This window comes from Anabrus simplex, chromosome 6, assembly GCF_040414725.1.
Source record: "Anabrus simplex isolate iqAnaSimp1 chromosome 6, ASM4041472v1, whole genome shotgun sequence".
NCBI classification, from domain to species: Eukaryota; Metazoa; Arthropoda; class Insecta; order Orthoptera; family Tettigoniidae; genus Anabrus; species Anabrus simplex.
Window position 1 is genome coordinate 88,017,354 of NC_090270.1, and position 15,496 is coordinate 88,032,849.

Here is a 15,496-nt window from a genome sequence, read left to right on the forward strand (position 1 = left end):
CTCTCAGTATCACGAGGACGAAATTCTCTTGATTTGGGGGCAGTTATATATCTATCCTACCATTAAGGCTAATGGCTATACAAACGAAATACTATCCGTATCACGAGGGCGATATTCTCTTGATGTGGGAGCAGTTACGTAACTATCCTACCACTAAGGCTATTGGCTGTACAAACTAAAATATATCAGTATCATGAGCACGATGTTGTCTTCATGTGTGAGTACATATATTACTATCCTACCACAAAAAGTAACGGCCATACAAACTAAAATCTATCAGTATCACGAGGAAGATGTTCTCTTGATATGAATGCAGTTATAAAACTATTTTACTAATAAAGCTAATGCCTATACAAACTAAATTCTATCACTATAACAAGGACGATGTTCTCTTGATGTGGGAGCAGTTATAGAACTATACTACCACTAAGGCTAATGGCTATACAAAATAAACTCTATCGGTATCACGAGGACGATGTTCTCTTGATGTGGGTGCAGATATCAAATTATTTTAGCAATAAAGCCAATGCCATTAGAAACTACACCATATCAGTATCACGAGGACGATGTTCTCTTGATGTGGTAGCAGTTATATAACTATCCTACCATGAAGGGTAATGGCTATACAAACTAAACTCTATCAGTTTCGTGATGACGATGTTCTCTTGATGTGGGAGCAGTTAAATAAATATCGTACCACTAACATTAATGGCTATACAAACTAAACTCTATCAGTATCACGAGGACGATGTTCTCTTGATGTGGGAGCAGATTTATAACTATCCTACCACTAAGGCCAATGGCTACGAAAAATAAAATATATCAGTATCACGAGGACGATGTTCTCTTCATGTGGGAGCAGTTATATAACTATCCAACCACTAAAGCTAATGGCTATATAAACTAGAATCTATCCGTGTCCCGAGCATGATGTTCTCTTTATGTGGGAGAAGTCATATAACTATCCTACCACTAAAGCTAATGCCTATACAAACTTAACTCTATCAGTATCACGAAGACGATGTTCTGTTGATGTAGGAGCATTTATATAACTATCCTACCACTAAACATTATGGTTATACAAACTAATCTCTATCCGTATCCCGAGAACGATGTTCTCTTGATGTGGGAGCAGTTATATAACTATCCTACCACTAAGGCTAACGGCTATACAAACTAAAATCTATCAGTATCACGAGGACAATGTACTCTTCATGTGGGAGCAGTTATTTAACTAGCCTGCCAATAAAGCAAATGCCATTACAAAGTAAACTCTATCAGTATCAAGAGGACGATGTTCTCTTCATGTGGGAGCAGTTATATAACTCTTCTACCTCTATGGCTAATGGCTATACAAACTAAACTCTATCAGTATCACGAGGACGATGTTCTCTTGTTGTGGGAGCAGTTATATAACTATCCTACCATTAAGGCTAACAGCAATACAAACTAAGACCTATCAGTATCACGAGGACGATGTTCTCTTGATGTGGGAGCAGTTATATAACTATTCTACCACTAAAGCTAATGGCTATACAAACTAAATTGTACCAGTATCACGAGGATGATCTACTCTTGATGTGGGAGCAGTTATATATTATCCAACATTAAGGCTAATGGCTATACAATCTTAGCTCTATCAGTATCATGAGGACGATGTTCTCTTGATGCGGGAGCAGTTAAATAACTATATTACCACTAAGGCTAATGGCTACGAAAAATAAAATCTATCAGTATCACGAGGACGATGTTCTCTTGGTGTGGGAGCAGTAATATAACTGTCCTACCACTAAAACTAATGGCCATACAAACTAAACTCTATCAGGCTCACGAGGACGATGTTCTCTTGAAGTGGGAGCAGTTAAATAACTATCTTACCACTAAAGTTAATGGCTATACAAACTAAACTCTATCAGTAATACGAGGACGATGTTCTTTTGATGTCTGAGCAGTTATATAACTATCCTACCAAAAAGGCCAATGGCTACAAAAAATAAAATATATCAGTATCACGAGGACGATGTTCTCTTCATGTGGGAGCAGTTATATAACTATCCAACCACTAAAGCTAATGGCTATATAAACTAGAATCTATCCGTGTCCCGAGCATGATGTTCTCTTTATGTGGGAGAAGTCATATAACTATCCTACCACTAAAGCTAATGCCTATACAAACTTAACTCTATCAGTATCACGAAGACGATGTTCTGTTGATGTGGGAGCATTTATATAACTATCCTACCACTAAACATTATGGTTATACAAACTAATCTCTATCCGTATCCCGAGAACGATGTTCTCTTGATGTGGGAGCAGTTATATAACTATCCTACCACTAAGGCTAACGGCTATACAAACTAAAATCTATCAGTATCACGAGGACAATGTACTCTTCATGTGGGAGCAGTTATTTAACTAGCCTGCCAATAAAGCAAATGCCATTACAAAGTAAACTCTATCAGTATCAAGAGGACGATGTTCTCTTCATGTGGGAGCAGTTATATAACTCTTCTACCTCTATGGCTAATGGCTATACAAACTAAACTCTATCAGTATCACGAGGACGATGTTCTCTTGTTGTGGGAGCAGTTATATAACTATCCTACCATTAAGGCTAACAGCAATACAAACTAAGACCTATCAGTATCACGAGGACGATGTTCTCTTGATGTGGGAGCAGTTATATAACTATTCTACCACTAAAGCTAATGGCTATACAAACTAAATTGTACCAGTATCACGAGGATGATCTACTCTTGATGTGGGAGCAGTTATATATTATCCAACATTAAGGCTAATGGCTATACAATCTTAGCTCTATCAGTATCATGAGGACGATGTTCTCTTGATGCGGGAGCAGTTAAATAACTATATTACCACTAAGGCTAATGGCTACGAAAAATAAAATCTATCAGTATCACGAGGACGATGTTCTCTTGGTGTGGGAGCAGTAATATAACTATCCTACCACTAAAACTAATGGCCATACAAACTCAAATCTATCAGTCTCACGAGGACGATGTTCTCTTGATGTGGGAGCTGTTAAATAACTATCTTACCACTAAAGCTCTTGGCTATACAAACTAAACTCTATCAGTATCACGAGGACGATGTTCTCTTGATGTGGGTGCAGTTATAGAACTATTTTACTAATAAAGCTAATGCCTATACAAAATAAAACCTCTCAGTAACACGAGGACGATGTTCTCTTGATGTGGTGCAACTATCCTACCACTAAGGCTAATGGCTATACAAAATAACTCTATCACCATCACGAGAACGATGTTCTCTTGATGAGGGAGCAGTTACTTAACTATCCTACCACTAAGGGTAATGGCTGTAGAAACTAAACTCTATCAGAATCACGATTACGATGTTCTCTTGATGTGGGAGAAGATATATATCACTATCCTACCACTAAGGCTAATGGCTCTACACACTGAAGTCTATCCGTATCACGAGGCCGATCTTCTCTTGATGTGGGAGCAGTAACATAACTATCCTACCACTAAAGCTATTGACTATATAAACTAAAATCTATCAGTATCACGAGAACGATGTTCTCTTGATGAGGGAGCAGTTATATAACTATCCTACCAATAAAGCTAATGCCTATACAAAATAAACTCTCAGTATCACGAGGACGATGTTCTCTTGATGTGGGAGCAACTATCCTACCACTCAGGCTAATGTCTATACAAAGTAAACTCTATCACTATCACGAGAACGATACTAACCTCTATCAGTATAACGAGGACGATGTTCTCCTGATATGGGAGTAATTAAATAACTATCTAACCACTAACGTTAATGGCTATACAAAATAAACTCTATCACTATCACGAGGACGATGTTCTCTTGATGTGGGAGCAGTTAAATAACTATCTTACCACTAAAGCTAATGGCTATACAAACTAAACTCTATCAGTATCACGAGGTCGATGTTCTCTTGATATCTGAGCAGTTATATAACTATCCTACCACCAAGGCCAATGGCTACAAAAAATAAAATATATCAGTATCACGAGGACGATGTTCTCTTGATGTGGGAGCAGTTATATAACTATCCTACCACTAAAGCTAATGGCTATATAAACTAAAATCTATCCGTGTCCCGAGGATGATGTTCTCGTTATGTGGGAGCAGTCATATAACTATCCTGCCACTAATGCTAATGCATATACAAACTTAACTCTATCAGTATCACGAAGACGATGTTCTCTTGATGTGGGAGCAGTTATATAAGTATCCTACCACTACGGCTAATGGCTATACGAACTAAACTCTACCAGTATCACGGGGACGATGTTCTCTTGATGTGGGAGCATTTATATAACTATCCTACCACTAAACATTATGGTTATACAAACTAATCTCTATCCGTATCCCGAGGACGATGTTCTCTTGATGTGGGAGCAGTTATATAACTATCCTACCACTAAGACTATTGGCTGTATAAACAAAAATATATCAGTATCATGAGCACGATATTGTCTTGATGTGGGAGTAGTTATATTACTATCCAACTACTAAAACTAATGGCCATACAAACTAAACTCTATAAGCATCACGAGGATGATGTTCTCTTCATGTGGGGGCAGTTATATAACTATCCTACCACTAAAGCTATTGGCTATACAATCTTAACTCTATCAGTATCAAGCGGACGAAGTTCTCCTGATGTGGGAGCAGTTATATAACTAACCTACCACTAAAGCTAACGGCTATACAAACTAACCTCTATCCGTATCGCGAGGACGATGTTCTCTTGATGTGGGAGCAGTTAATTAACTATCCTACCAATAAAGCTAATGGCTATATATACTAAACTCGATCAGTATAACGAGGACGATGTTCTCTTGATGTGTGAGCAGTTATATAACTATCCTACCAATAAAGCTAATGGCTATACAAACTAAACTCTACCAGTATCACGAGGACGATGTTCTCTTGATGTGGGAGCAACTATCCTACCACTACGGCTAATGGCTATACAAACTAAACTCTATCAGGGTAACGAGAACGATGTTCTCTTGATGTGGGAGCAGTTTTATAACTATCCTACCATTAAGGCTAATGGCTGTAAAAACTAAACTCTATCGGTATCACGAGGACGATGTTCTCTTGATTGGGTGCACTTATAAAACTATTTTACTAATAAAGCTAATGCCTATACAAATTAAACTCTATCAGTATCACGAGGACAATGTTCTCTTGATGTGGGAGCAGTTATATAACTATCCTAACATTAAGGCTAATGGCTATACAAACGAAAATCTATCCGTATCACGAGGACGATATTCTCTTGATGTGGGAGCAGTTATGTAACTTTCCTACCACTAAGGCTATTGGCTGTACAAACTAAAATATATCAGTATCATGAGCACGATGTTGTCTTGATATGTGAGTACCTATATTACTATCCTACCACTAAAACTAATGGCCTTCCATCTAAAATCTATCAGTATCACGAGGAAGATGATCTCTTGATGTGGGTGCAGTTATAAAACTATTTTACTAATAATGCTAATGCCTATACAAAATAAAACCTCTCAGTAACACGAGGACGATGTTCTCTTGATGTGGTGCAACTATCCTACCACAAAGGCTAATGGCTATACAAAATTACTCTATCACCATCACGAGAACGATGTTCTCTTGATGTGGGAGCAGTTATATAACAATCATACCACTAAGGGTAATGGCTGTACAAACTAAACTCTATCAGTATCACGATTACGATGTTCTCTTGATGTGGGAGAAGATATATATCACTATCCTACCACTAAGGCTAATGGCTCTACAAACTAAACTCTATCCGTATCACGAGGCCGATGTTCTCTTGATGTGGGAGCAGTTATATAACTATCCTAACATTAAGGCTAATGGCTATACAAACGAAAATCTATCCGTATCACGAGGACGATGTTCCCTTGATGTGGGTGCAACTATCCTACCACTAAGGCTAATGGCTATACTAACTAAACGCTATCACCAACACGAGAACGATGTTCTCTTCAAGTGAGAGCAGTTATATAACTATCCTACCACTAAGTCTAATGGCTGTACAAACTAAACTCTATCAGTATCACGAGGACGATGTTCTCTTGATGTGGGAGCAGTTACATAACTATCCTACCACTAAGGGTAATGGCTGTACAAACCAAACTCTATCAGTATCACGATTACGATGTTCTCTTGATGTGGGAGAAGATATATATCACTATCCTACCACTAAGGCTAATGGCTCTACAAACTAAAGTCTATCCGTATCACGAGGCCGATGTTCTCTTGATGTGGGAGCAGTAATATAACTATCCTACCACTAAAGCTAATGACTATATAAACTAAAATCTATCAGTATCACAAGGACGATGTTCTATTGATGTGGGAGCAGTTATATAACTATCCTACCAATAAAGCTAATGCCTACACAAAATAAAATCTCTCAGTATCACGAGGACGATGTTCTCTTGACGTGGGTGCAACTATCCTTCCCCGAAGGCTAATGGCTATACAAACTAAACACTATCACCATCACGAGAACGATGCTCTCTTGAAGTGAGAGCAGTTATATAACTATCTTACCACTAAGTCTAATGGCTGTACAAACTAAACTCTATCAGTATCACGAGGACGATGTTCTCTTGATGTGGGAGCAGTTACATAACTATCCTACCACTAAGGCTAATGGCTGTACAAACTAAACTCTATCAGTATCACGATTACGATGTTCTCTTGATGTGGGAGAAGATATATATCACTATCCTACCACTAAGGCTAATGGCTCTACAAACTAAAGTCTATCCGTATCACGAGGCCGATGTTCTCTTGATGTGGGAGCAGTAATATAACTATCCTACCACTAAAGCTAATGACTATATAAACTAAAATCTCGCAGTATCACAAGGACGATGTTCTATTGATGTGGGAGCAGTTATATAACTATCTTACCAATAAAGCTAATGCCTATACAAAATAAACTCTCAGTATCACGAGGACGATGTTCTCTTGATGTGGGAGCAACTATCCTACCACTCGGGCTAATGGCTGTACAAACTAAACTCTATCAGTATCACGATTACGATGTTCTCTTGATGTGGGAGAAGATATATATCACTATCCTACCACTAAGGCTAATGGCTGCACAAACTAAACTCTATCAGTATCACGATTACGATGTTGTCTTGATGTGGGAGAAGATATATATCACTATCCTACCACTAAGGCAAATGGCTCTACAAACTAAAGTCTATCCGTATCACGAGGCCGATGTTCTCTTGATGTGGGAGCAGTAATATAACTATCCTACCACTAAAGCTAATGACTATATAAACTAAAATCTATCAGTATCACAAGGACGATGTTCTCTTGATGTGGGAGCAGTTATATAACTATCCTACCAATAAAGCTAATGCCTATACAAAATAAAATCTCTCAGTATCACGAGGACGATGTTCTCTTGATGTGGGTGCAACTATCCTACCACTAAGGCTATTGGCTGTACAAACTAAAATATATCAGTATAACGAGGATGATGTTGTCCTGATGTGGGAGTAGTTATATTACTATATTACCACTACAGCTAATGCCCATACAAACTACACCATATCAGTATCACGAGGAGGATCTTCTCTTGATGTGGTAGCAGTTATATAACTATCCTACCATTAAGGATAATGGCTATACAAACTAAACTCTAGCAGTATCGTGAGGAGGATGTTCTCTTGATGGGGGAGCAGTTAAATATCTTACCACTAACGTTAATGGCTATACAAACTAAACTCTATCAGTATCACGAGGACGATGTTCTCTTGATGTGGGAGCAGATTTATAACTATCCTACCACTAAGGCCAATGGCTACGAAAAATAAAATCTATCAGTATCACGAGGACGATGTTCTCTTGGTGTGGGAGCATTAATATAACTATCCTACCACTAAAACTAATGGCCATACAAACTAAACTCTATCAGTCTCACGAGGACGATGTTCTCTTGATGTGGGAGCAGTTAAATAACTATCTTACCACTAAAACTAATAGCTATACAAACTAAACTCTATCAGTATCACGAGGACGATGTTCTCTTGATATGGGAGCAGTTATATAACTATCCTACCACTAAGGCTATTGGCTGTATAAACTAAAATATATCAGTATCATGAGCACGATGTTGTCTTGATGTGGGAGTAGTTATATTACTATCCTACCACTAAAACTAATGGCCATACAAACTAAACTCTATACGCATCACGAGGACGAAGTTCTCTTGATGTGGGAGTAGTTATATAACTAACCTACCACTAAAGCTAACGGCTATACAAAATAAAATCTCTCAGTATCACGAGGACGATGTTCTCTTGATGTGGGAGCATTTATATTACTATCCTACCACTAAACGTTATGGCTATACAAACTAACCTCTATCCGTATCGCGAGGAGGATGTTCTCTTGATGTGGGAGCAGTTATATAACTATCCCACCTCTAAGGCTAATGGGTATAAAAACTAAAATCTATCTGTATCACGACGACAATGTTCTCTTGATGTGGGAGCAGTTATATAACTATCCTACCACTAAGGGTAATGGCTGTACAAACTAAACTCTATCTGTATCACGATTAAGATGTTCTCTTGATGTGGGAGAAGATATATATCATTATCCTACCACTAAGGCTAATGGCTCTACAAACTAAACTCTATCCGTATCACGAGGCCGATGTTCGCTTGATGTGGGAGCAGTAATATAACTATCCTACCACTAAAGCTAATGACTATATAAACTAAAATCTATCAGTATCACGCGAACAATGTTCTCTTGATGAGAGAGCAGTTATATAACTATCCTACCAATAAAGCTAATGCCTATAAAAAATAAACTCTCAGTATCACGAGGACGATGTTCTCTTGATGTGGGAGCAACTATCCTACCACTCAGGCTAATGTTTATACAAAGTAAACTTTATCACTATCACGAGAACGATACTAACCTCTATCAGTATAACGAGGACGATGTTCTCCTGATATGGGAGTAGTTAAATAACTATCTTACCACTAACGTTAATGGCTATACAAAATAAACTCTATCAGTATCACGAGGACGATGTTCTCTTGATGTGGGAGATGTTATATAACTATCCTACCTTTAAGGCTAATGGCTATACAAACTAAATCTACCAGTATCGCGAGGACGGTTTTCTCTTGATGTGGGAGCATTTATATAACTATCCTACCACTAAACATTATGGCTATACAAACTAATCTCTATCCGTATCACGAGGACGATCTTCTCCTGATATGGGAGCAGTTTTGTAACTAATCTACCACTAAATCTAATGGCTGTACAAACTAAAATATATCAGTATCACGAGGATGATGTTGTCCTGATGTGGGAGTAGTTATATTACTATATTATTACTACAGCTGATGGCCTTACAAACTAAACTCTCTCAGTATCACGAGAACGAAATTCTCTTGATTTGGGGGCAGTTATACATCTATCCTACCACTAAAGCTAATGGCTATAAAAATAAACTCTCAGTATCACGAGGACGATGTTCTCTTGATGTGGGAGCAACTATCCTACCACTCAGGCTAATGTTTATACAAAGTAAACTTTATCACTATCACGAGAACGATACTAACCTCTATCAGTATAACGAGGACGATGTTCTCCTGATATGGGAGTAGTTAAATAACTATCTTACCACTAACGTTAATGGCTATACAAAATAAACTCTATCAGTATCACGACGACGTGGTTCTCTTGATGTTGGAGCAGTTATATAACTATCCTACCACTAGGGCTAACGGCTATACAAACTAAAATCTATCTGTATCACGAGAACAATGCACTCTTGATGTGGGAGCAGTTATATAACTATCCTACCACTAAAGCAAATGCCTATACAAAGTAAGCTTTATCAGTATCAACAGGACGACTTTCTCTTCATGTGGGAGTAGTTATCTAACTATCCTACCATAAAGGCTAATGGCTATACTAACTAAACTCTATCAGTATCATGAGGACGATGTTCTCTTGATGTGGGAGCAGTTAAATAACTATCCTACCACTAAGGCTAATGGCTGTACAAATTAACTCTATCAGTATCACGAGGACGATGGTCTCTTGATGTGGGAGCAGCTATAAATCTATCCTACCAATAAAGCTAATGTTATATAAACTGAACTCTATAAGTATCACGAAGACGATGTTCTCTTGATGTGGGAGCAGAAAATTAACTATCCTACCGCTAAGGCTAATGGCTCTAAAAATTAAACTCTATCAGTATCACGAGGACGATGTCCTCTTGATGTGGGAGCAGTAACATAACTATCCTACCACTAAAGCTAATGGCTATATAAACTATAATCTATATCACGAGGACGATGTTCTCCTGATGTGGGAGTAGATATATTACTATCCTACCACTGAAGCTAATGGCTGTACAAATTAATCTCGATCAGTATCACGAGGACGAAGTTCTCTTGATGTGGGGGCAGTTATATAACTATCCTACCACTAAAGCTAATGGCTATACAAACTAAACTATATCCGTATAACGAGGACGACGTTTTCTTGATGTGGGAGCAGATATATAACTATCCTACCACTAAGGCCAATGGCTACAAAATATAAAATCTATCAGTATCACGAGGACGATGTTCTCGTGGTGAGGAAGCAGTAATATAACTATCGTACCTCTAAGGCTTATGGCTATAGAAACAAAATACTATCAGTATCACGAGGACGATGTTCTCTTGATGAGGGAGCATTTATATAACTATCCTACCACTAAACATTATGACTATACAAACTAATCTCCATCCGTATCCTGAGGACGAAGTTCTCTTGATGTGGGAGCAGTTAATTAAATATCCTACCACTAAGGCTAATGGCTCTACGAACGAAAGTCTATCAGTATCACGAGGCCGATGTCCTCTTGATGCGGGAGCAGTAATATAACTATCCTACCAATAAAGCTAATGCCTATACAAAATAAACTCTATCACTATCCCGAGAACGATGTTCTCTTGATGTGGGAGCTGTTATATAACTATCCTACCATTAGGGCTAATGCCTATACAAAATAAACTCTACCACTATCACGAGAACGATGCTCTCTTGATGTGGGACAAATATATAACAATCCTACCACTAAGGCTCAATGGCTATATAAACTAAAACTCTATCAGTATCGCGAGGACGATGTTCTCTTGATGTGGGTGCAACTATCTTACCACTAAGGCTAATGGCTATACAAACTAAACTCTATCACTATCCCGAGAACGATGTTCTCTTGATGTGGGAGCTGTTATATAACTATCCTACCTCTAAGGCTCAATGGCTATATAAACTAAAACTCTATCAGTATCGCGAGGACGATGTTCTCTTGATGTGGGTGCAACTATCCTACCACTAAGGCTAATGGCTATACAAACTAAACTCTATCACTATCCCGAGAACGATGTCCTCTTGATGTGGGAGCAGTAATATAACTATCCTACCAATAAAGCTAATGCCTATACAAAATAAACTCTACCACTATCCCGAGAACGATGTTCTCTTGATGTGGGACAAAATATATAACAATCCTACCACTAAGGCTCAATGGCTATATAAACTAAAACCTATCAGTATCACGAGGACGATGTTCTCTTGATGTGGGAGCAGTTATATAACTATCCTACCAGTAAACCTAATGGCTATACAAAATAATCTCTATCAGTATCCTTAGGACGACGTTCTGTTAATGTGGGAGAAGTTACATAACTATCCTAATACTAATGCTAGTTGCTATACAAAATAAACTCTATCAGCATCACGAGGACGATGTTCTCTTGATGTGGGAGCAGTTATATAACTATCCTAATACTAATGCTAATGGATATACAAACTGAACTATATCTGTATCAGGAGAACGATGCTCTCTTGATGTGGGACAAATATATAACAATCCTACCACTAAGGCTCAATGGCTATATAAACTAAACTCTATCAGCATCACGAGGACGATGTTCTCTTGATGTGGGAGCAGTTATATAACTATCCTATTACTAATGCTAATGGCTATACAAACTAAACTCTATCAGTATCACAAGGACGATGTTCTCTTGATGTGGGAGCCGTTATATAAATATCCTACCACTAAGGCTAACGGCTGTACAAACTATACTCTATCAGTATCACGAGGACGATGTTCTCTTTATGTGGTGGAAGTTATATAACTATCCTACCACTAAGGCCAATGGCTACAAAAAATAAAATCTATCAGTATCACGAGGACGATGTTCTCTTTATGTGGGAGCAGTCATATAACTACCCTACCACTAAGGCTTATGGCTATAAAAATTAACACTATCAGTATCACGAGGACGATGTTATCTTGATGAGGGAGCAGTAATATAACTATCCTACCACTAAAGCTAATGGCTATATAAACTAAAATCTATATCACGAGGACGATGTTCTCCTGATGTGGGAGTAGTTATATTACAATCCTACCACTAAAGCTCTTGGCTATACAAAATAAACTCTATCAGTATCACGAGGACGATGTTATCTTGATGTGGGAGCAGTTATATAACTATCCTACCATTAAGGCTAATGGCTATACAAACGAAAATCTATCCGTGTCACGAGGACGATGTTCTCTTGATGTGGGTGCACTTATAAAACTATTTTACTAGTAAAGCTAATGCCTATACAAACTAAACTCTATCAGTATCACGAGGACGATGTTCTCTTGATGTGGAAGCCGTTATATAACTATCCTACCATTAAGGCTAATGGCTATACAAACGAAAATCTATACGTATCACGAGGACGATATTCTCTTGATGTGGGAGCAGTTACGTAACTATCCTACCACTAAGGCTAATGGCTGTACAAACTAAACTCTATCAGTATCACGAGGACGATGTTCTCTTGATGTTGGAGCAGCTATAAATCTATTCTACCAATAAAGCTAATGTTATATAAACTCAACTCTATCAGTATCACGAAGACGATGTTCTCTTGATGTGGGAGCTGTAAATTAACTATCCTACCACTAAGGCTAATGGCTCTACAAATTAAGCTCTATCAGTATCGCGAGGACGATGTCTTCTTGATGTGGGAGCAGTAATATAACTATCCTACCACTAAAGCTAATGGCTATATAAACTAAAATCTATATCACGAGGACGATGTTCTCTTGATGTGGGAGCATATATATAACTATCCTTCCACTAAACATTATAGCTATACAAACTAATCTCTATCCGTATCCCGAGGACGATGTTCTCTTGATGTGGGAGCAGTTATATAACTATCCTACCACTAAAGCTATTGGCTATACAAACTAAACTCTATCAGTATCACGAGGACGATGTTATCTTGATGTGGGAGCCGTTATATAACTATCCTACCATTAAGGCTAATGGCTATACAAACGAAAATCTATCCGTATCACGAGGACGATATTCTCTTGATGTGGGAGCAGTTACGTAACTATCCTACCACTAAGGCTATTGGCTGTACAAACTAAAATATATCAGTATCATGAGCACGATGTTGTCTTCATGTGTGAGTACCTATATAACTATCCTACCACAAAAACTAATGGCCATACAAACTAAAATCGACCAGTATCACGAGGACGATGTTCTCTTGATATGGGTGCAGTTATAACACTATTTTACTAATAAAGCTAATGCCTATACAAACTAAACTCTATCAGTATCACGAGGACGATGTTCTCTTGATGTGGGAGCAGTTATAGAACTATCCTACCACTAAGGCTAATAGGCATACAAATTAAACTCTATCTGTATCACGACGACGATGTTCTCTTGATGTGGGAGCAGTTATATAACTATCCTACCAAGAAAGCTAATGCCTATACAAAATAAAATCTCTCAGTAACACGAGGACGATGTTCTCTTGATGTGGGTGCAACTATCCTACCACAAAGGCTAATGGCTATACAAACTAAAATCTATCAGTATCACGATTACGATGTTCTCTTGATGTGGGAGAAGGTATATATCACTATCCTACCACTAAGGCTAATGGCTCTACAAACTAAACTCTATCAGTGTCACGAGGCCGATGATCTCTTGATGTGGGAGCAGTAATATAACTATCCTACCACTAAAGCTAATGACTATACTAACTAACATCTATCAGTATCACGAGGACGATGTTCTCTTGATGTGGGAGCAGTTATATAACTATCCTACCAATAAATCTAATGCCTATACAAAATAAAATCTCTCAGTATCACGAGGACGATGTTCTCTTGATGTGGGTGCAACTATCCTACCACTAAGGCTAATGGCTATACAAACTAAACGCTATCACCATCAGGAGAACGATGTCCTCTTGATGTGAGAGCAGTTATATGACTATCCTACCAATAAAGTTAATGTTTATACAAACTAAACTCTATCAGTATCACGACGGCGATGTTCTCTTGATCTGGGAGCAGTTATATAACTATCCTACCACTATGGCTATTGTCTATACAAACTAAACTCTATCAGTATCACGAGGACGATGTTCTCTTTATGTGGGAGCAGTTAAATAACTATCTTGTGACTAAAGCTAATGGCTATACAAACTAAACTCTATCAGTATCACGAGGACGATGTTCTTTTGATGTCTGAGCAGTTATATAACTATCCTAACAAAAAGGCCAATGGCTACAAAAAATAAAATATATCAGTATCACGAGGACGATGTTCTCTTGATGTGGGAGCAGTTAAATAACTATCCTACCACTAAAGCTAATGGCTATATAAACTAAAATCTATCCGTGTCCCGAGCATGATGTTATTTTTATGTGGGAGCAGTCATATAACTATCCTACCACTAAAGCTAATGCCTATACAAACTTAACTCTATCAGTATCACGAAGACGATATTCACTTGGTCTGCGAGCAGTTATATAACTATCCAGCACTAAGGCTATTGTCTATAGAAACTAAAATCTATCAGTATCACGAGGACGATGTTCTCTTGATGTGGGAGCAGTTATAGAACTATCCTGCCACCAAGGCTATTGGCTGTAAAAACTAAAATCTATCAGTATCACGAGGACGATGTTTTCTTGATGTGGAAGCAGTTACATAACTAAAATACCACTAAAGCTAACGGCTATACAAACTAAACTGTACCAGTATCACGAGGACGATGTTTTCTTGATGTGGGAGCAGTTAATTAACTATCCTACCACTAAGGCTAATGGCTCTACATACTAAACTCTATCAGTATCACGACGACGATGTTCTCTTGATGTGGGAGCAGTTATATAACTATCCTACCACTAAAGCTAACGGCTATACAAAATAAACTCCCTCAGTATCACGACGACGATGTTCTCTTGATGTGGGAGCAACCATCCTACCACTAAGGCTAATGGCTATACAAACAAAACTCTATCAGTATCACGAGGACGATGATCTCTTGATGTGGGAGCAGTTTAATATGTATCCTACCACTGAAGCTAATGGCT